General features: G+C 42.5%; 1 protein-coding gene and 1 long non-coding RNA gene across 4 annotated transcripts in view; one reads left to right on the top strand and one right to left on the bottom strand.

The window, feature by feature from the left end:
* Positions 1-5,685: 5,685 nt before the first annotated feature.
* On the bottom strand, positions 5,686-11,835 carry LOC108709136. Its single transcript, XR_005965694.1, has 3 exons — positions 11,806-11,835; positions 8,552-8,776; positions 5,686-6,372 (listed from the first exon to the last, which is right to left on the bottom strand). It is a non-coding gene; the product is annotated as an uncharacterized LOC108709136 (long non-coding RNA).
* A 5,304-nt stretch (positions 11,836-17,139) lies between these two features.
* Positions 17,140-21,764, top strand: part of lima1.S (LIM domain and actin binding 1 S homeolog) — a 44,117-nt gene continuing 39,492 nt past the window's right edge. Inside the window, exon 1 of one of the 3 annotated variants that reach the window (XM_018250174.2) lies at positions 17,140-17,251. The gene's annotated coding sequence lies outside the window, so the exon portion shown is untranslated. Of the gene's footprint in view, positions 17,376-21,764 lie in introns of all 3 variants that reach the window. The other 2 variants (XM_018250173.2, XM_018250175.2) reach the window with 2 other exon arrangements.

Below are 21,764 nucleotides of genomic sequence, written 5' to 3'. Positions count from 1 at the left end.
AATGCACTCACAACACCAATTACTGTGACTTAGGCTAGAGTCCTGCTCGGAACCAATTTCTAAGTCCCAGACCCGAACCCACAGTCCGCAACCGGAACCGTGACCCGCATATTTACCCACTTTGATCCGCTACCCGACACAAACCCGCAACTGCCTTATCTGCAACCCGGCCCGTAACTCGCCGACTACCATCAAACCTGAAGTGATGTTGCTGCAAACCTGACGTGGCATCATCAGAAGTGGCCAAGAGGGAGAGGGACAGAAGTGCGCCATGTGATGTAAGAGAGCTGTGCCTGAAGTCAGATGGGAGGGGAAGACAAGTGGAGGGAAAGTGCAGCAGGAAGAGACCCGCAACCCATGACCCTGCAGACCCGCATCTATACCCGCACTTGAAAAGCCTACCTTCGTTCCGCAGGGTACCCATTTATTTTGCAGGACTCTAATTAAGGCAACTCTGCAGAGGTTATAATAACCTATAATAACCTCATGTCCTTGAAGGGATACTGTCATGGAAAAACATGTTTTTTCCAAAACACATCAGTTAATAGTGCTGCTCCAGCAGAATTCTGAAATCCATTTCTCAAAAGAGCAAACAGATTTTTTTATATTCAATTTTGAAATCTGACATGGGGCTAGACATTTTGTCAGTTTCCCAGCTGCCCCAGTCATGTGACTTGTGCCTGCACTTTAGGATGGAATTACTTTCTGGCAGGCTGTTATTTCTCTCAGTCTCAGTGGGACTTGGCTTTTACTGATAAAGGGATACTGTCATGTTTATCAGAGCACAAGTCACATGACTGGAGGCAGCTGCGAAATTGACAATATGCTAGCCCCATGTCAGATTTCAAAATTGAATATTACAAAATCTGTTTGTTCTTTTGAAAAATGGATTTCAGTGCAGAATTCTGCTGGAGCAGCACTGTTCACTGATGCGTAGGGATGTCGCGGACTGTTCGCTCGCGAACTAATTCGCGCGAACATCAGCCGTTCGCGTCCGCCGAATGTTTGCGAACGTCGCGCGACGTTCGCCAATTTGGGTTCGCCTTAGCTGGCGCTTATTTTTGACCTCTCACCCCAGACCAGCAGATACATGGCAGCCAATCAGGAAGCTCTCCCTCCTGGACCACCCCCACACCCCCTGGACCACTCCCCTTCCATATATAAACTGAAGCCCTGCAGCATTTTTTCATTCTGCCTGTGTGTGCTTGGAAGAGCTAGTGTAGGGAGAGAGCTGTTTAGTGATTTGAGGGACAGTTGATAGTAACTTTGCTGGCTAGTAATCTACTTGATACTGCTCTGTATTGTAGGGACAGAACTCTGCAGGGATTTGAGGGACAGTGAGTTTAGGTTAGTTAGCTTTGCTGACTAGTAATCTACCTTCTACTGCAGTGCTCTGTATGTAGCTGCTGTGGGCAGCTGTCCTGCTGCTGATCTCTCATCTGCTGACTGCTGCCTGTAACCCAATAGTCCTTGTAAGGACTGCTTTTATTTTATTTTTTGTTTTTTTACTTTGCTACTGTAAGAGCCCAGTGCTATTAGTCTAGCTGTGTTGGGGAGTGGGACTGGTGTGCTGCTCCTCCTAGTAGTTCACCACTACCAGCACCAACCAGAGTCAAAATTGTTACAAAGTATCTTATTTGCACCTGTTAGCTGTTCTGAGCTCTCTGCCAAAAGCTAATTAAGTTAGAAACTGTTTTTTTTCTGGCTGTTCAGTTCAGAGAAAAGAGGGACTGGTGTGCTGCTCCTCCTAGTAGTTCACCACTACCAGCACCAACCAGAGTCAAAATTGTTACAAAGTATCTTATTTGCACCTGTTAGCTGTTCTGAGCTCTCTGCCAAAAGCTAATTAAGTTAGAAACTGTTTTTTTTCTGGCTGTTCAGTGCAGAGAAAAGAGGGTCTGGTGTGCTGCTCCTCCTAGTAGTTCACCACCACCAGCACCAACCAGAGTCAAAATTGTTACAAAGTATCTTATTTGCACCTGTTAGCTGTTCTGAGCTCTCTGCCAAAAGCTAATTAAGTTAGAAACTGTTTTTTTTTCTGGCTGTTCAGTGCAGAGAAAAGAGGGACTGGTGTGCTGCTCCTCCTAGTAGTTCACCACTACCAGCACCAACCAGAGTCAAAATTGTTACAAAGTATCTTATTTGCACCTGTTAGCTGTTCTGAGCTCTCTGCCAAAAGCCAATTAAGTTAGAAACTGTTTTTTTTCTGGCTGTTCAGTGCAGAGAAAAGAGGGACTTTCCAGTACAAAAAAGGGACAGGGGGTTGAGTGGTCAAAAGAGGGACAGTTGGGAGGTATGCAAGTGCCACCTAGCTGTGTGAGCTTTTTCACATTCTGTCTAAATAACAATAATAATTCCGTGTCCGTAAACATCACCTGAGTGATGTTTTTACAGCAGCAATAATATATTCCGTATCCACTACTGTATACGTTGCCCTTGCAGGCATTGTTTGCCCAGTCTTTAACCAAGTGCCACCTAGCTGTGTGAGCTTTTTCACATTCCGTGTCCAGAAACATCACCTGAGTGACGTAGTGTGATTTCTGCCCTTTACAGCACAAAACGCAGCGCTGTGTCAACAATGTATTTTTCAGATACATTTTTGCCCTTGATCCCCCTCTGGCATGCCACTGTCCAGGTTGTTGCACCCTTTAAACAACTTTAAAATCATTTTTCAGGCCAGAAATGTCTTTTCTAGCTTTTAAAATCCGCCTTCCCATTGAAGTCTATGGGGTTCGCGACGTTCGCGAACCGTTCGCATTTTTGGACGCACGTTCGCGAATATGTTCGCGAACATTTTTTCCGCCGTTCGCTACATCCCTACTGATGCGTTTTGAAAAAAACATGTTTTCCCATGACAGTATCCCTTTAAGGCAGATGGGAATTATTTATATAGTGCTTTTCTTGCATGGGATTCAAAGCAGCCATAATGTGAGATCTGTTTGTTTGGTGAGATCATCAACGATACATACAAAGGCCATGAACACCTGCCCAATAGATTTGCTTTTCAACCCTGCACAAGAGGTATTTTGCCAAATATTGGTTGGCGGGCCTCATACACCCCCAGATAAGATACTTGGATAAGTTTGGAGAACCTAAGTTGAAGCATTTATTGACCCATTTATGGCCATTTTATAGGGGAACAATGCAAAAATGAAATTTTATTTAAGCTTGTCATACTGAAATATGAAGTTTTCAATATATAATCAATTAAAAATTCTGAAATAATCAAATGTATCTTCACTATCCCTCTCTCAGCATATGTGTCTCTTCATTCTCTCTTCATGCAGCAGTTGGGTGTCAGATATTAATTGACAGTTACATCCAATATATCGTATAAGGGGGCTCCTTTTGCCTTGAAGATGCATTAGAGCTCACTCACCAGAAATCATGTCTCTCTACATGCAGGATTTGTGCAAAAGACAGTTATTTTGTTAGATTTTGTTAGTATTGGAATCAGTTATTTGAGTGAGCTCTAATTCATCTGCTAGGGAAGGAAGCCCCCCTATAAGATATATTGGATGTAACTGTCAATGAATATCTGACACCCAACTGCTGCAAGATGACAGAATGAAGAGAAACAGTTGCTGAGAGAGGGATAGTGAAGATAAAGTTGATTATTTAATAAACAATGCAGAATATTTAATTGATTGTATTTAGAAAGTTTATTATTTCAGTATGATGAAATGTATATTAAATTTAAATTTTCGCAATAGTTCCCCTTTAAGTATAGGACACCAGGAGACTTGTTACAGGGAATCAACATGAACAGGGGTTGTGCTGAGCCTACTTTTTGCTTATTGTTTTAATCGTGAAAAATCAATGGTTATTGGTTTTTTTCTACCAATTAGGAGAAAATCTAAGTTGAAATTATTTTGCATTATACTTCCCATATGGACAGGCACAATCAAAACAAATCACCAGTCCACTCTGTATAATAAGCTGTTCCTTAAAAAGGCAGCAGCTGGGGTAAAAGATGGGTCTGTTAATATAGAGGGATTAGTGGTGGACTGCTGATTTGTTTTGACTTTGCTCGTAAGGACAGGAAGTCAAATTTTTTGCCATGCAAAAAATAACAAAAAGCATATCTCTTATTAGGTAAAAAGTATGCTTAGCACAAGCTCTATTTATGGAACTAATGTTGAAAAGGGGAGAGCAGTATAGTGCCCCTTTAAAGGAAATGTAAACCCTCAAAACAAATTAAAGTAAGCTTTTGCAATTACATGATTAATTAAAGATTTCATTATTTCCCCCTTGTTTTCAAGATACAGTATTAGCGTTTTTTTCTGCTGCTAATATAATTTGAAACAACAGCTCCACCTGCTGCTCGTTTTGCCAAACTGGCTACAGTAAACATGGAACATCCTGATGTTTCTATAGTCTGTTCTAAGTAATCAACATCACAAGGCAATTTCACTGTATATGTGAGACATAGATAATCTTTCCAAAGGTTTTTTTATAGGGTGGGTTACATCTTTGCACATTTCTAAGAACTATTGCTACCTAAAGGTTTACAGAAATTATATGGCAAATATCTTGCAGAGTTGGAGTGTAGCTGCTCCTTTAAAAGACATTGGCGTGCGCATCTTCAGAATACTCATTGGGTTATGGTGACATTCCAGAGCCTCTTGACATTTATCTTATGCATTTCTTTTGCTTATCCTGTAATGAAGCTGAAATGATTGTCTGGCCAGAGCATTGGTGGAATGAAGCAAACGTACATTGCTGCTCTGTGATTCAGAAGCCCCAGGTGGCTATACAAAGGCCTTTAGAGCTACTCATGGCTGCCTGCCCCAGCAACAGCACCCAGGGGTGCTCAAGTGCACTCTCCAAAGCTGTAGTTCCCTTCCGTTTGGAGTTGTTTAGTGGCTCTAAAATCAAAAAATTATTTCACAGATGGAGAAAAATTATCAGAGCCAGATGTGAGCCTTTATTTTAGAGCTTTAAAATTGTTTTGATTTTTATGTTATTGTAGGAAGTGCAAAAAAGTAATTCGCCTCTAGAATGAAACTGGCCCATGTGAGAGTTACCATCTTTCTAGGGAGAAGAATGCCTGCCTTACTATATATTATATTCCTTCCCTATTAATAACATTGCCATCAGGCCACAGGTGGCAACCCAGCTTCTGTAGATGGAAAGGATAAACATAAAAAGATAAGTTATATAAACATCAGCCAAAGGATGTATGAGGAATGTTGGGAGTTATAGTTCAACAGCAGGAAGGCTTCATTATGCAGTTTTTCCTGCTCAGATGGTGTCCCCAGCATTGGCAGTCTACATTAGAGTCCTGATCGGAACCAACTTCTAAGACCCGGACCCGACCCCACAGCCCGTGACCCAAACCGCAACATGCATATTTACCCACTTTGATCTGGTACCCGACCTGGACCTACAACTGCCTTATCCGCAAACCCAACCCGCCGACCACCATCAAACAGGAAGTGATGTTGTTGCACACCGGAAATGATATCAAAAGTGGTTGAAGACAGAAACAAGTTTTGTAAAACATAAAAATGAGTAAAATATAGACAATATTACATAAGATAAGAAATTTAGATGAGACCCGCAACCCGACCCGCAGACCCGTATCTATACCCGCACCTGAAAATCCTCCCCTCATTCCACAGGGTGCCCGCTTTTTCTGCGGGTAACCCGAGGGTACCCGACCCGCTGCAGGACTCTAGTCTACATAACCCTGTAGACTTTTAGTTCTGCAACTGGCAGGAAGACACAGGTTAATATCTTGCTGTTGGGGGAATACCTGATCCCTCGCTAATTATGCTGGACATGTTCAGTCTGGCAGAATGATTTTTATTTTCCTTTAAACAATTAGAGACAATTACAGAATGCTGTAACCCTTTCATGCAACATAATGATTTACACCTTCTATACTGCTTTCATAAGCCGTGGTGTTGTGCTGAGAGGCTGAATCACAACAATCAATTACCATAAGCTTTTTAATTAAACCTCAGATTGCCAGCACAACTGTCTTCAACAGTGCCCCCCCCCATGGCAAACCAGACGCAGGATGCTGCATTAATAAGACTTGACCTTTCCAAGAACATATACAAAGCAATTGATTGTCCATCTGTCTTATCTTTCAGCCACTGATATATCTGGTCATTTCACATTTTACAACTTGTAAGAGAGGAATTGTCATTTAATTGTAGTACTAAGTTTTTACCATGAGGTGGTAGAAGTTTATCAAAATTAACGTTGAACTTATCTGTTTTGGCCACAAGAGAGAAGCAGAGGATTAGGATGTGCCAGTCTCTCTTCCTTTTCATTTGTATCACATTTCTGCTTTGCTCCTTTTCTGGCTACATTAGAAGAGATAATGCCTTATTCTTATCAGAGAGAAGGAAAGGCATTGTCCTAGGAAAAGTATATAAAATGAAGGCTGAAGTTAGCAAGTGTTTTGTGTCTTTAGTTGTGCTGTTACTAGGGTCAGGGTGGGACACCACATATACTGGCTGCAGGTGCTTTCATGCAGGTGTGGTTACCCAGTTTATTGAGCAAACAACATTCCATTATGCTTAGGGCCATATAAACAAATGAACAGCTATCATTTGGACACTGCAGCAGAAGGCTTTATTTACTTTATTAGCAAGATGAACTTTAGGGTACATTCCTGAGAAGCTGCAAGGTTTGGGAAGAACAGTGGCTAAAATAGATGCTGAAAGTCTGGTGGAAAGGTATTCTTGATCTCCATGTACTGGGTCATGGGTGTAACTATTGAGGAAGCAGACCCTGCAGATGGAGGGGGTAGAGTTGCCACCTGACCGGTATTTTACTTAATGATCAATTTCAATAAAACAGGACGACCTCTGGCTATTTTGGGGGCCCTAAAATACAGTAACAGCTAGTTATGCCACATTACTGGGTTGAATCTTTCAACTGTCAAAATTAAAAAATAATAACTTTGTGCACATTCTGATCCACTTGCTTTGTAATAGGACATGTCCATTTCCAATGACTATAGCTAGGGTTGCTACCTGCCCGGTATTTTACTGGCCTGTCCGGTAGAAATGATGCTTGTTGCCAATGATATTAATAGGAAAAAACAGCAAGAATATAGGAAGGCCGGTATTTTTTTCCAGAAAAGGTGGCAACCCTTAGGGTTAGTTCACACGAGGAGATTCGCAAAGTGTCCGCGACTTCGGAAAACGAAGCGCCACATGTGCTTTAGCGCAGGCGACTTTTCATTATAGTGGATGGGAAGACACGCGGAGGCAGTTCGGGGGGATTGTCGTCCAGAAGAAGAGGCGATTAGTTGCCAGGCAACAGAATCTCCCCTAATCTCCTCGTGTGAACTAACCCTTACCATAGCTGATACGTTCTGCTGGTGTATATGAAAGCAACCCTGAGTTATCACTCTAGAACTTGAGCAGCAAGATAAGTCTGTGACAAAATCAGAGGGTTGAGTCGCAGCAGCGTTGGAAATAGGGGTAGACAACAGAGGCACCAGCCTAGGGGCACAGCTATCCAGGGAAAAGGAAGTAGCCAAATTCCAGAAAATCTTTAGGGTGGTGGCACATGGGTAGATTAATCACCAAGCGTTAAATCTTCACTACTGCGGGTGACTAATCTCCCCGAAATGCCTTTCTACCGGCAAGAACATGAATTGCCAGTGGGATGGCATTCGCGTCGCTTCTGTTTTCTGAAGTCGCCCAAAGTTCGGAAACTTCGGATGATTTTGGAAAATGAAGCAATGCAAATGCCATCCCACCAGCGATTCACAATCTTGCTGGTGGCAAGGCATTTCAGGGAGATTAATCACCCGCAGTAGCAGAGTGACTAATCTCCCCATGTGCCACCACCCTTACCGTCTAAAGCCAATTACTTGTCAAAAACAGTGCTGAACACCTTAACATTTCTATCACTGCATCCATGGCAGTGTGCGTCCCAAACATTGTGGATTCTCTTGCAACCTACCCAAGTGGGCTCAGGCCCTGATTGCTACCATCGTCTTGGGAGCCAAAGCTATTTGGCTTGACTCTGGGTTGCAGTAAATGAATACCCATAATTGCAAAGTTTATTGCTTTGGTAATTTTGTATTTATTGATCATGCCTATTAAAGGGGTAATTCATATTTAGGTTAAATTTTATAGAATGGCTATAATTCTAAGCAACTTTTCAATTGACCTTATTAGCCTTCTTCTTGTGACACTTCCCAGTTTTTAAATGGGGGTCACTGACTCCATCTAAAACAATAAAAGCTCTGTAGGTTACAGTTTTGTTACTGCTACTTCTTTTTTTACTCATCTTTTTAGTCAGGCCTCTCCTATTCATATTTCAGTCTATTAGTCAAATAAATGCATGGTTGCTATGGAAATTGGGCCCTAGCAATCAGATTGCTGAAATTACAAACTGGAGAGCTGCTGAATAAAAAGCTAAATAACTTTTAAAAACCAATTGCAAATTGTCTCAGAATAGCACTTTCTAATTTAAAGGTGAACAACCCCTTTAAATACAAATACAGTGAGGAGAAACCAACCCACAAACTTCTAACTTGTAATTGCCTCAGGCCAAATAGCCCAGCTTGCTTACTTACCTTATATGGTCCAGTCCCAGATAAAGCGGAAGCACCTGGTTGTTGCAGTGTGCAATGCAATAAAGCAATCACTCTTGTCGGCCTGTCTTGCAACCCTAGAATGGGAAGACTGTAGTTGGTGGTACTTCCTTGTTCCAGGTGATTGTCAAGACAAAGGTACAATGAGCTGGGTTTCCCAACAAATATATGAACAGACAGGTCCCATCTAATGGTATCACCCTTATCCTGAGAAAACAAAGTACATACATTTTAATCAAAGTCCATAACTCCCTTGTGCCACAAGCCACACCTTTCCTTTTAGCGACTTTGAATTAAATAAAATACCCCATGTGCTCAGTGTGACATATGCCCATTGGTAGCAAAATAAATCACACATATCTATATATATATATATATAAACTTTATCAACTTGAGCCGCTGTAAAGAGGATTCTTTTGTAATTTACCCACTGCTACAATGATCTCTTGAAAGACAAAAACTGTATAAAGAGAAAGCAACAATAAAAACCCAGTAACCGAGCATTTGGTGCAGAGATAGAGATGCAAGATCTTATCATGAGGTGCAAAGTCTCTGAAGTCTAGTTGATAGGCCTACACACCAAACTACTGGCAATGAGCTATCCATGTTTATGTTCAAATCATACATAATTCATTGTGTTTAAGCCACTAGAACAATAGTCCTAGGTTCTACTTGTCAGCTAGTCCTGGAATAATTACTAAATATGTCACCTCAACTTGGAAGACCTGTTACGAGGAAAGATGTTCTACCTATAGTTCAATTTAGCGTGTGAATACAAATAATTATAAAGTTATCACAGACCAGGAATGTCTAGGAGCAAAAACTTTATTAACCAGGCAGTACCATTGCCCAGGAGTGTAACTAAACTATTTGGGCAAAAGAATCCAGACATCTGCCAGGTCAACACCTCCAGGGTTTTAATATGAAGTTGGACCACCATTTGAGGTTACTTATATACCATCTCTACTTTGCTGGGAAGACTGTGGTCAGGCCTAGCCTGAATTTGGCTCAAGTGAAGCAGTAGTTTCATTATTATTGGACTGGGTGTCTGGGGCCACCCTCAGAGCTCCCCAGGCCCAGCCACAACCCCTCTACACCAGCCACATTCATCCCAGTTCTTACCTTGTGTTTTCTTGTGGTTGTGATTGGAGCAAGGTGATCAGGGAGTAGCACCCAGAGTCTCAGGCAGGGAACAGGTTTGGGTTTGTGGGGGGCACCAGGTTTTTTCCTGGTGTCCCACTGGCCCAGCTGACCCTGGTTCTCCTGGCATCCACCAAACCCAGATTAGTCTGTTAGACTTCAAAATATGAAACACCATTCATCACTCCAGAGAACCAATTTCTACGGTTTCTCCAGATTCTAATGGCACCATCCATGTCATTGAATCGCATTGCTTATAGCAATGCTTTTATGTGTGTGTGGTTGCTAAAGTTGATTCTAGAGACAGTTTAAAAGGGAGTGTTCCAAGGAAATTACATTTCTGCATACATTTGTCAATAAAGAGTTTCCCAATATAGTATAAAAATGCAGGAGTAGGAGGCCCATTGGCACATAATTTAGCAGTTTCAATATATGTTTATGAAAGATATCTTGTTTGCTAAAGGCAGTAACATTTGAAAAAAGAATGGTTAATACTAGTTATATGCAATCATCCCTACACTTAACCCAATAGTGATCTCCATCTTCCCCTTGTGGGAGGCAAAATTGTACAAGGTGCCACCTGTTTACATATTCGGATAATTTTTTGTTTTCAAATATGCGAGAAGGGAAACCTAGCCAATGACAGAGGCCATTGGTGGCTAAAAAGACTGCTGGTGATCTTTTAAATGGGTTTAAACTTCACTGAAGGCTGAGCACAGGAAACATGAGAGCTGTAATATCATGTGTACTCACATGATATAATAATCCTCTAGGGAATGCATGTGAGCTGCTTTATAGCTCTCTGTGTGCGGGATACAATGTTTCCCCTTAACTCTGGAAAGCCCCAGTTCTGTAAGCAAATGAACTCTCCAAAACAGTAGCGGGTTGCAATTTAAGCTGGCCATAGACGTGCAGATTTTATTGTCAGATGTTGCTACTGCTTCTGACTAAAAATGGGTAAGTAGTGCACGCAGAGGACACCTGTAATTGCTGCATGTGATTTTCTGCTTTAAGGAGAAAATCTGAGCTGGTTCTAAAAGGTGCTGATGTCTCAGGTGATATTGATTTGTTCTGCTTATATTTAAGCATGTCTGAGCCTGCCCATTTATGCAGGTATGCATATACCAAATAAAGACATAAGAATGAACACAGTGACAGAACCAGAATATAACATATTTATACTTTAAACGTACATTTTCAGAATGGCAAATGCAATTCATAGATAACACTCTTGACATGATGTTGAAAGCCTCATAGCATCTCATCAGCCCATTTATTTGCACTTTACACGCTGCATTTGGCTGTCTGCAATTTGGCATAGGCCTCTGTGCTGTGCTTCCTCAACTTCACACCCCCTTTCAGATTGCAAGCTCTAATGAGCAGGGCTGTCTTTAGCTCTTGTATCAGACATAATGTGTATGTTTTATGTATATATAAAAGTGGAAACTTGTCAGTAAGGGCCCATCTGAGAGAGAGCCCCAGGTTGGGGACCCCCGAGTTAAGGGCTGGTTTTAGTTGTATACATAATGCACATACAAATAGTTGAATATATCAGTTTCAGTTTTGCCAATCAGACTATTTGAGTTTTAGTTTTTTCTGAAAGCAGTTACTCTTACCCAAATGCTTTTGCTTGTGTTTATTTTATATGCTTGGAGCTATCCACTGTTGGTCTTCAATTACTGGGATTCTGTTCTGCTATCCCTCACATGCTTTTTGCTCTGCAACAAGATCACATTGGAGCTGGGGAGGCTTGCGTGCATGTCAGACCCTTTTTACAGGTTGCCAGGCAACAAAGCAGAAGCCAGTCTAAAAAGAAGTAAAACCCCAGCCTTGGAAAATATGCACATTTTACAGTATATTATACAAGAGGTAATGTTTTCTTTACAGGTCTATTATTTTCTGAGGACAATGATGGGATTTAAAACCTTAAAAAATAACAAAAGAGGACATTCCATTGTCCGTGACCTAGTAAAGAACACAGGCAATGTGTCTGCTGCTGGCAACGTGAGACGAGGGAGGTCACTACAAGCATAGAGTACAAGTATAGTGAAAGAGGAACTAGCAGATGGGATGCTTGAATTACTTTTCTTATATACTTGGTAGGGTCATTCTACCTGTTCAGCAATAGATCTGGGGGATGGTAAAAAAAAAAAAAATTTGCTCCTCCAAAAGATACAGTGCCAGACTGGCCCACCGGGATACCAGGAAAACTCCCGATGGGCCCAGGTGTCAGTGGGCCCTCCAGAGGCTTAATAATGGAACAACAGAGTATAGTAAGCAGATATAAAAGACTTGGAGTAGTGAGTAGAGGAGGAATTAGGGTTGCCACCTTTTTCCAATTTTTTTACCGGCTGGTGGGGGGCGGGAACAATAAGGGGCGGAGTGTGACATCAAAATAGGTGGAGTCATGATGTAAAGGGGCGGGGCCACGGCCCAGAGCTTTCAAGACAGAGGACAAAAGCTAAGTTTACAGGGGATTGGGGGTGGGCCGAGGGGTCTTTTTAAGGGTACATTGCCGGTAAATTTGTAATACCGGCTAGGCTGGTAAACTACCGGCTGGGTGGCAACCCTAGGAGGAATAATAGTTTAGAAAGTGGGCCCACGGTCTAAGATTTTCTGGTGGGCCCCTGCCATCACAGTCCGACACTGAAAAGATACATATTCCCCTAGTTGAATCTACAGTACCTAACAGAGGTGTAAGATTAATGGTTATAGCACTTCAATACATACAGCAGCTTCCTGTATGTGGGATTTGGGATCAGTAGGGCCCAGCAAAGGAACATCTTTCATCCAATTTGGTAAAAGAATGACAGAGCAACAATGGTAAAATACAGTTAAGACATATGGCTTTTATTTATGTTTTATTTTGAACAAAGCGGATGAAAATGTAGAATATTCAGACTGCAAAATGTAGTGGTGAGATAAACAAGTGGGTTAAACAACATTCTCTGTAGGGCTGCACAGAAAGGAGATTCTTGAGCAGGAGGCCATATTTAGTGGCAGGCACATGCATAATGCGTGAAAGCCATGGCTCTATTCTCAGAGCCACATCATGGCCGCCCGCACCAGGAGCTCCCTCCTGGTGGTGGTAGGGTTGCCACCTGGCCGGTATTGGAAGATTGGTCATTTTTTTTCATAAACGGTGGTAACCTTAGTGTATGGCTTAGCGCTCAGGATCGGGCTCTATTAGCTTCCACCTCTGGTGAAAAAAAATTGGGGTGACAGGTGTCCATTAACTACCTATATGCAGTAAAAACATCATTGTATCACTCTATATCCTTTATAACCAAGCTCAAACTTAGTCCACACCCTGCCCCATTTTGGTGTGTGGTGTCGGTTATACCAATTCCATTGGAAGAAAGAATCAAAGTGGCCTGATCTAGTGATTGTATTCAGCGGTGGTTCCCAAACTGTGTGGACACAGCTTAAAGGAATAGTAACACCAACAATATGAAATGTTTCAAAGGAATCACAATATAATGTATTGTTGCCCTGTAAACGGGTGTGTTTCCTTCAGAAACTCTGTAACAGTTTATATAAACAAGTTGCTTTGTAGTCATTGGGGCAGCCATTCAAAACTATAAAAGAAAAGGTAGAACTGGTCACCTGTACAAATCCCCACACTATCCCCCTCTTACATGGCAACTGTCCAGTTCTTGCATTGTACTGAACATAGTTTGCCCTGTATTCATCAACAATTCATCTGTTGACAGACTAGTGACCAAAGTACCTGCTCCCACAATCTAGTTAACATGTAACAATGAATAGGCAGTACCTCCTTCTTGTTTGTATAAATACAAATATACCAAGAAGTTATTTGGCGCGCACACCCAGGACTAAGTATGAAACACAAATGTATATGGAAACACAATAGGATTTTGTTGTCTAAAATGAGTAGAAGGGATTAAGAGTTTAATATCATGCAAAGGAAGAATAAAAGGATTAAAGGTTAAAAAAGGTTATCACTAACAATGGTACACAATGTGAATTGTGTGCAAACCAGCATAACCGCCACCCATAGATTCTATCTTCCCTTGAACAGGGATCCACAGCAACACTTCATACTGCTCTGTGCCTTTTTATCTAGATAGAATAGCTCATATATGTGCCGTCTGCCCAAGTAATCCCCAAAGATGCCAGTACCTATTATTTTAATCAAAAAAGTCCGACCAAACTAGACTCCACGATTGAACCTTAATTAGTAATAAAAAAAAAAAATCACAATTTAATTGGATCAGAGACTAACATTAAAAAAACGTTCTTTTCACCGAATCGCTCAATTTTTTTTCGGGCTTTTACCTGAAAAACCCAAATTTTTCGGAATTTTGCTGAAAATTCTAAAATAGTCGGATTTTCAGGCTTATTCCAGAGCAGACCAAAGAAACTTCCAAATAGGATAGAGACCTCCCCCATTGACTTATATATAACCTCGGTTGGTCTGATATGCCAGAATTTTGGATTTAGACTTTTTCCATCTTTGGGGTATAATAAATCTCGAAAAAATTTCAGTTTTTTTTTCCACTAGAAATTCTGATTTTATAGTAACGAAAACACAAATTTATCAAGTTTTTGGCATTCAGACTTTTAATAAATAACCAATTAGGGAAAGGAGTCAGGGGCGCTCCAACCCCCCGCCGTGTGTTTTATATTGTATACTGGAATCCTTTTCTATCTAGCAGTTATTTATACGTTCATCAAAACTTGCTCACCGCTGTTCTAAAGTGGTTCGGGTGCACTTGCCCCGAACCCTCCGCTTTAAACTTTCCAATATGATAAGTTGTAGGTCACTCACCGCTCCTGTTCAGTGGCCCGGGTGCTGCGCCCCGAACCCTCAGCATGGGGGAGACATCAAGACCTGGAAATCGGCAGTTTGGCACGCAATCAGCAGGACTCCAGATAGCGGTAAAAAATCTCTTTACTTTATTGCACAAACATCTATCGTCCTAACGCATTTCGTGTTTTACCACGTGGTAACACACGAAACGCGTTGTGACGATAGATGTTTGTGCAATAAAGTAAAGAGATTTTTTACCGCTATCTGGAGTCCTGCTGAGTGTGTGCCAAACTGCCGATTTCCAGGTTTTAATAAATAACCACCTAGTGTCTAATGGATATTAAGGCTCAATGATTATCATATAAGAAACAAGATCAAATCACTTTAGTTGTTATTTTGGTGCAGGGAATTGTATTATTCATAAATGGCAGTTGTTGCCCTTTGCAACGCAAGCATGGCATGTCACACTTTGTAGTGTATTGGGTTCTAGCCATAATAGTCAACAGCATTGCACAAGCTTTCCAAAGTTTGTAACTCCTGCCACTCTTTTTTTTTTTTAAATGCAAGGCCAGCCCAGCCACCACACTTAGCGGATTTTTTATGCTCCCCCACACATTGACCTTGACCAAATAGACTGGCCAGATATCAAAGTTACTGAATTGTATAAGCAACTTGGCCTCTCTGTTGCCAGCCTGACTACCTGCTTTACTGCAATGCAGTAACTTTGAGTTAAGTATTAAGCATGGGCTCCAAAGTTTCTATTGTCTTTAGCACACGCAGAGAGAGATCAGTCATATTAGGCTTAATGTCAGACCTTGTGGATCTTGGCCTGTGGAGAACTACAATGCAATTAAAAAAATTCTCTATATTCATGCTGTAATAAAAGTCAGTTTATTTTATCATATTAAAATGCATAACCCCACATGGAGCCTAACGCGTTTCATGCTTACCCAGCACTTAATTATAGGCAATTCCTATGGAGAAACCCAGGCTGAGCATTCAATCTGCTGCTCCTCCACTTAGGTCTGGACTGAGATTCAAAATAGGCCCTGGCATTTCTGGTACACAAAGGCCCAAACAGAGGCCCATACAGCTTCCCCACCAGCCCAATAAATAGTGATAGTCTATGAAACTTACAGCAGTCCCTCTGTTATTTCCCAGAACCCACAGACAGCCAGTTCAGGTCTGCCTATGCTCCTTGATGTGCCTATGCTCCTTGATGATACATTACCTTGGTCTGGGTGCAAGCAAACGCATCAGATTTCTTAGCTGAAATGCAAATTCCTCATTGTGGTGCCAAGATCCACAGAACTAGGGTAGCCACCTGGCCGGTAAAAATGTTGCTTGATGCCAATATTATTTATAGGGAAAAACCATAAAAATATAAGAAGGCCGTTATTTTTTTCCAGAAAAGATGGCAACCTTACACACAACAAAAGTGCTGGAGCTAACACAATGCTTCTGGATGCAAAAAGGAGGCTACTGCCCACATAGGGGCTGTGTATTTCAGCAAGCTGATTTGGGACCACCGCGTGGCCAGGGCCGGATTTGTGGAAAGGCCACTAAGGCCTATTTGAATTCTCGTAAGAGTAAGGGCAGAGACACACGCAAAGATTCGGGGAGATTTAGTCGCCTCTTCTTCGGGGGCCATGAATCTCCCAGGAAAGCCTTCCCCCAGGCTAGAATGGAAATCGTCGGTGGGATGGCACTTGGAGAGATTTGTTTTCCGAAGTTAGACGAAGTTTTCTTGTGAGGCAACTTCGGAAAATGAAGTGCTTCGAGTGCCATCCCGCCGGCGATTTAGATTCTAGCCGGGGGGGAGGCTTTTCGGGAAGATTAGTGGCCTGAAGAAGAGACGATTTGTGGCCAGGCAACTAAATCTCCCCTAATGTTAGCTTGTGCCCTTACCCTTAGGGGTACATTTCAACGAAATATCCAATTAAAGGAGACATTTTGAGTAAAAAACATGAACGTAACAGTGTGTTATACTCATTTGGATATAGAAGATTGTGCTTAAAAAAGTAGTGTTTCAGGCTAATTTATTGAATATTTCTGCAAAACCTTAATAATCCCTCCCTTCTCTTCCACTTCCTGCTCCCTAAATTCCCAGGCTGTGCAGGAGAGCACAGGAGGGCACGCCACTTACTGTACTGTAGGACAGGAACCAATCAGCAGCTAGCAGGACCTGATAGGGAACTGAAGCATGTCTGCGCTTGTGTGACTGCAGGGCTGTGATTGGCTGTCCCCCTCCTGGCAGGGACTGTTAGGACACGCCCACCCCTCATTTGAAGGGGACCAGAGAACATCTATAGGGAACGCCAATAAAGGATAATATTAATTTTTAGCACCATGTAAAAGCAACACCATATATTAATCATAATTGCCTACAAAATTAGGGTTTTTTCATTTATCCTATAAAGTGAAAGCGCTAAGAAACAAGGCGGACAAAGCATGTTCCCTCCCCACTGGGTGATGTGTCACAGGGAGCTTCCAAATGTGTCACACCGAGTTACCATGGTGAAAAGGAAAAGACAAGGAGCAGCGGCGTAGTCAGGCAGGGCAACAGTGGGCCCCTGTACGTCACCTTTATAGTTACGCCTCTTAGGGAAGCGCCATTGACCTACTGATCCTTGCAGCTCCCCAGTGCGCACATTCACCTCTAGATGGCGCTGCAAATACTACGCATTTAACTGGCTAGCCTAAGGCACGCCTTGTGACGTCACCCAGTGGGCGGAGAGTGCAGGTGGAGTGCCGTAGGGCGGTAACAGGTGAGAGGTGCCAGTGTTGGAGAGAAAGCCGGGCAGCGGTTCGTCATACAGGCAGAGCAGTCGCATCGTTTGGGAAGTGTGTCGAGTTGTGCAGCGAAGTATCTGTGGCGAAGTAGCAAAGCGGGTGAGTGGGGTCAGTAGCGGCAGGTCTGAGATGTTTGGCAGGGGATTCTGGGAAGTGGGGGATATGCGTTATCTTTGGGCAGACTGTGGAACGGGGTGACAGTACAGATATTCCTGGGCACTTGTGCCTACGCTGAGTCCGAGCTGCGCGCTTTGGCTGATGGGAGTTGTAGTCCTGACCCGAGTAGCCCCAGGGCCGTGTGTAACTACTTTCCGTATATGTAACCCGTTCCTCTCCCCTCACTGACAGTGACAGGCGGTATGAGGCCCTGCTTGTGAGTATGGAGGGTTAATATGGGGGTCACTTGCCTTGTGAGCTGCCAGGGATGTATTATCCACCGCATTCATATTTAATAAGGTCATTGAATAGTTCATATAGTGTTCATATACACGCAGTGAACTTCCAATGGCTGAGCTGTGTATGTACAGCCCTGATTGGCCCACGATACAGTCCCACCATTCAGCACAGGTGGAAACAATAGAAACACTGAGTCTCACTCTATCAGCTACAAACTATTATGGGGTTACGCTGGAGTTTTATTTGCTTTAACCCAACTTTTTACCCCTCTCTCCACGTATCTTTTCATGGGCCATTTTACCTCTCCTTCCTTATTTCACTCCCTCCCTTTTACCGTACTCCATTTCCCGTAGGGATGCACCAAATCCAGGATTCGGTTCGGGATTCTGCCTTTTTCAGCAGGATTCGGTTTTGGCCGAATCCTTCTGCCTGGCAGAACCAAAATCTGAATCCATATGCAAATTAGGGATGAGGAGGGAAATCGTGTGACTTTTTGTCACAAAACAAGCAAGTAAAAAATGTCTTCCCCTTTCCACCCAGTATTCGGCCGAACCCTTGCAAAGGATTCGGGGATTCGGCTGAACCCAAAATAGGGCATTTGGTGCATCCCTAATTTCCTGTGAGCCTTTCTTCCCCCTATAATTCATGTCTTAAGATGGCCATAGACGCAAAGATCTGATTGTACGAATCGAGGATTTGTATGATTTTCAGACTGTGTGTGGAGAGTCCCGTCATTTTTCGTCCGGCGGAGATCGGTCGTTTGGTCGATCAGACAGGTTAAAAGATTTCTGTCGGCTGCGGATAATATCTCTGCGTGTATTGCCGATCTTACGATTTTCAGTGGGAGACTGTCACTAGCTTTGGTTGGACATAGATATCATACGATTGATGTCAGGGGCCGAACATCGGCTCATCTGTTGTTTTGTACTTTATTTGATCAGAATGGTAAGTGGCAGGTCGGGAGATGGGGAAGTCTGATCGTAATTTGCATCTGTGGCCAGCTTTAGTTGGCTCCCTTTGTACAAAAAACCCCCATGGGACACTCCCCTTGCCCGTTTTCCTCCTTTGCCCCATGTATTGGATTCTATCTGTTTTTAGGCTGTGCAAATGAATGTGCCAGTTTTGTCGCGGTATGCATGTCTTATGCACTTTGACCCCACTTGCTTCCTGCTAAAATATATTTATATATAGATATAGTATATCCTTATTTCTTCTTACCCTGATTGCTAATGACTGCTGGGTACTCCTATGTCTAACAGCAGGTGTAGGAGGAGACCGTGAACTGTTTTGTGGTGGCTGAAGTTGTAAAATTAAATTCCCAACTGATATATACACATCCATACTCACACTGCACCCTTAATGCATTAACCCCTAGGCATCTGCCTCCCATACTTATCCCTATATCTGACCTTGCAACCTCCGGAGGACCTGTAATTACACAATTATCTAGGTAAAAAAGTTACAGATTATTCCTCCCTTATCCTTTGCTCTCTTAAATAAATTGTCTTTGTTTTTATTATTTTTGCTTTATCTATACATAAGAATAGATATAGTTTCAAGACAAACGCAGAATGTTATATGTTTGCCTCCCGAGGTATGTGTAGGAGGGGCCGTCAGGTTCTCAGTTCTACTGACATTTTTACAGTATTACTGAGATTGTCTTTATTGTTCATTTTATGGTTCTGTGATTTAGCTTCCTCTATAGGCTCTAATGTATCCATTTTTTTTTAATTCAAACCACTGCCTGGTTGCTAGAGTAGGTAAGGTCTTGGCAACCATATATAATTTTTGTAAATTAAATTTTCACACCTGTCTGGTTGCAGCAGAACTACCAATACCCACAGCTCAATAATATTGGCCCAGATGATTTGATCAATACTCGCTCATTATTGCTTTTTAGCAGGTTGATTTGCGACTTAACCTGGTCCAAATTGGTGACCCCTTTTGGGGGTAGTAAACATTAATGGCTCGCTTCTAAAGTTTAAATTGGTGTTTGGAGAGGCTTATTGAAAACCATAAATTATGTGAAAGTGAACTAGCCTTTTAGTACAGTGAACCCTCAACCAGTGGCTTGTGAGCAATATGTTTCTTACCAACTTCTTGGATGTTGCTCCCAGTAACCTCAAAGCAGGAGCATATTTCTTTAATTCTTGGCTTTTTGCGCAAGTTTGGGTTACATAACACCAGATTTATAGCTAAACAGAGCCTCCTTTATACTGCCAGTCTGTGACGGAATAAATGACATGTGGGGCCCTAGGCTACTGCTGGGTCCCAATATGTGACCCCAAGCTTTCTACACTTTGTTTGGTACGACGCCTTGTCTGCTTTTTTTTTTCCAGCAGGTGCGTCTGACTGGACCCAGCAGCACAAATAAGAATAAATATTTGCCCCTTATCACAATGTAGCCTGTGCATTAATCTGCTCCTGCTGCCAGTCCACACAGGGATTACCAAATAGCCAATCACAGCCCTTATTTGGTATCCCCAGGAACTTTTTTTTATACTTGTGTTGCTCCTTAACTCTTTTTACAATCAAATGTGGCTCAAGGTTGGGGATCCCAACTTTTAGGGCAATGTCACACAGGGAATTGCACTTCTTGCTGGCAACAAAGCTCATGATCATTTGGGATGCACCGAATCCTGGATTTGGTTTGGGAGTCAGTGCCTGGCCAAGCTAAATCCAAATCTTAAAGATCATGTGTCACACAAATTTTAATTTAAAATGTTCTCTTTCGCCACTTGGTTTTATATTTTGCTTATGCAAATTAGGGTTTGGTTCGGTATCGGGGTTGCCACCTTTTGGCCCGTCTAACTCCAGGCAGGGGACAGAGCCGTGATGTCATGGAGCATATATGTCATGAAGGCTTCCCCATCTCCCTCGTGACTTCTTCCCTGCAGACTACCATTCTATCCCCACCGCCTGACACATTTCGCTGGTCCAATCAGCTTCCATGCCAATGAAAAAGACTAAAGGTGGCCATACACGGACCGTGTATGGGGCCCTCCGATGGGCTTCCCCGATCAATATCTGGCCAAAAGTCGGGCAGATTTTGATCGGACGGGACTAAAAATCCCTTCGGATCGCGGCAGCATCTGTTCGTTGATGCGGTCCCGCGATCCAACCGCCCGTTACCCATCGTTAGGTTCCGATCTCTTCGTGTGTGGCCACCTTAAGAGTTTAACACAGTCTTGAATATGCATCTCCTTAGGGTTTCATTGCACAGGTTTGGTAGAAAAAAAAGCATAGCAGTCGTAAAGTTATTTACTAGCAAATCTGGTACGTGCTTATAAAATAATTGGATTCCAGAATGCCTGTGCCAACCATTAGGTTATGCAAAGTACAAAATAAAGTTAAGCATTAATGAAATTGTAGCCTCTCGCCAATAATGCAAGAGTACGGTGATTTAGATCGGTCAGAAGTGCTAGTCAGATGTTTCTTGGATGAATTCCTCAAAGGGTGGGAGGTCAGATTTGCCCTTTGTGCTACAACATGACGCAGGACTGACTGGGGGGTAATCTTCAGCCAAAATACAATATGATGCAGAATTAACTTTAATCTTTCTTTGTAATAATTTTTGAGGGTGAAATTAAACATTCAGTATTATTAACCCTGCCTGTTCTGGCCAGACAGCTGTTATATCACTTTTCCCATGAATTTCAGACAGGCTTCTGGCAGATGGTAGAGCGTGCCCATTGAATATAGCTGTTGGTTAAGGTTATGAGCTCCACTAGCTGTTTCTCTGCAAACTGACACCCTTTATTGATCTATCTTAGTCGTGTGTAAAGCTGGCCATAGACTAGGGAATCCAGGATTCGGTTCGGGATTCGGCCTTTTTCAGCAGGATTCGGATTCTGTGGCCACTCTGTGTAGGGTATTGCATGTTTTACAAGCACTCTTCTGGCCTCTAGATTCCAGGGCATTCCTGTAACACTGTGATCCCCAACCAGTGGCTCCTGAGCAACATGTTGCACCCAGTGGCCTCAAAGCGGCTGCTTATTTTTGAATTCCTTGATCTGAGGCAAGTTGCATAAACCCAGGTGTACTGCTAAACAGCGCCTCCTGAAGGTTGCCAGTCAGAATAAGGCTACCAAA

The sequence above is a fragment of the Xenopus laevis genome, chromosome 2S, assembly GCF_017654675.1.
Source record: "Xenopus laevis strain J_2021 chromosome 2S, Xenopus_laevis_v10.1, whole genome shotgun sequence".
NCBI lineage: Eukaryota > Metazoa > Chordata > Amphibia > Anura > Pipidae > Xenopus > Xenopus laevis.
Note: the sequence above shows the minus strand (reverse complement) of the source record. Positions and strands in the feature narration are given on the sequence as shown.